The sequence below is a fragment of the Arachis duranensis genome, chromosome 1, assembly GCF_000817695.3.
Source record: "Arachis duranensis cultivar V14167 chromosome 1, aradu.V14167.gnm2.J7QH, whole genome shotgun sequence".
Classification (NCBI taxonomy): domain Eukaryota; kingdom Viridiplantae; phylum Streptophyta; class Magnoliopsida; order Fabales; family Fabaceae; genus Arachis; species Arachis duranensis.
In genome coordinates this window covers 76,098,674-76,100,693 of record NC_029772.3, presented here as the reverse complement: position 1 = coordinate 76,100,693, position 2,020 = coordinate 76,098,674, and positions in this window count along the sequence as shown.

Genomic DNA, 2,020 nt, shown 5'->3' with positions numbered 1-2,020 from the left:
CTCTTTGCTTGATCCCTAATAGGCTTAGGGCATGTTTGGCTTTGTCCTTCTGGATGGAAAATCGAGCAAGAAATTTCTTGGCCAGGTCGTCAAAACTTGTGATGGATCTGGGGGCAAAGTGTCGAACCACTTAATTGCTGTCTTTGTTAATGTTGTTGGGAAGGCTTTGCATCAAATAGCGTCCGAGGTGTCGGTGAGATACATTTTACTTCTGAAATTGCTGAGGTTGGTGTCTTGGATCTGATGTGCCGTCGTATGGGGTCATATCGGGAGCTTTGAAGTTCTTTGGGACTCTAGTTTTCATAATCTCTTTAATGAATGGATCTTGATCTTTATGGGAGCTGTCTTCGGGATCAGGCTGGATGGTTTTTGTTTTAAAGTCGGCCTCAAGCTTTAGGAGCTTGTCTGCCAACTCTCGGTGTCACCTAGTTTCCCTCTGAAGGTCCCTTTCGGCTTCCCATTGATGTTCATCTTCTTTTTCGAGCTGTTTCAAGTGGTATTATTGAGCTTGAAGTGCCTCCATAATTTCTGTACTTGGTGAGTTCTTATTTTTGTTTAGTTGAAAAGTATCGTTTGGTGTAGTGTTCGCGTTCTTATGCGGCGTCTTGTTTTCTAGATATGAGTCGTGGTCGTTGTCAAGGTTGTCTGCTATGATGATCGGATGACTTCTAGGTTCCCCGGTGATAAACCACTATTTTATGGTTTACAATGTGTCTAATTGTGTGGTTTTATCATGGTCTTTACCCACTTATTCATATAATTAGCATGCATTTATATTTCCTTCCTAAAATTATTACATGATTGAAAACTTACTTCCTAGAGACCCTTTAATTAGGTATTTTAATCCCCCTTTATTCCATTCGATGCCGTGATCTGTATGTTAAGTATTTCAGGCTTTATAGGGCATGAATGAATGAAAGATTGGGAAGGAAGCTTGAAAAAATGGAAGGAATACAAGAAGTTGAGGAGATGACCAGTGAGAAGTGACGCGTACGCATCAGCGACGCGACCGCGCGGAAGAAAGCAATTCGCAGTGACGCGGCCGCATGAGTGACGTGGACGCGCGGATTGGAAAAGCAGAAGCGACGCGGAGGAATGGACGACGCGCCCGCATGGAAAAGAAAAAACGCCGAATGACGCGTCCGCGTGAATGACGCGTCCGCGTGATGTGCGCGATCTGTAGAGTTTCAAAAGTCGCTGGCAGAGTTTCTGGGCCAAATTTTAACCCAATTTTCGGCCCAGAATTACAGACTAGAGTCAGAGAACATGCAGAAATGAGAGACACAATTCATTCTACATAATTTTTAGTTTTAGATCTAGATTTACTCCTCCCCTAGGTTTTTCACTCACTTGAGCATTCATAATTAGCATTGGAAGATTTTAGCTTTAGCTTTTGAGAAGAGTCTACCTCCAGTACTAGTCATCTTATTTTGTTATTTACTTTTTATATTTATTCTTCCATATTTTTAATCCCTCTAGAGTTGACTTTGGCTTATTTTTACAAGTTATTAATATAGACTATTTTTATTTTCAATTAATCCTTTCATTATTGTTTATCATGTCTTCTTTTATTTTCACCATTAATTCTGTGAATTTTATAATTATGATGAGTGAGTAGTTCCATGACTTGATTGGGGGATGGTTGAAAGGAACCCTTGAGTTGAACTACTCAAGAGAAAAATTATAATTGGGTTTATTATTGAATCATCCTCTAATCATTAACTCAAGAACTTGTAGTGTGTGTTCTTTAGCTTTAAAATTTGTGATCCAAATACAACTTCAAGCAAATTTAACATAAGAGTTTTTAATTAAAATTAGTGAAATTTTGTTCCGATGATAGAGTTTTAGAAGAAACTTATTGTCTTTTCAATCAAGTAGAACATGTATGCAACTAATCTATTACTATGTAATTTATCCTATTCTACAAAAGAAAGAAAAACTAACTAAATATCCTAATTTATTGGTGTTTAGGGAAGAAAAATTACCTCAAAAAGTCAGGTACTGACCGACCTCCCCACAC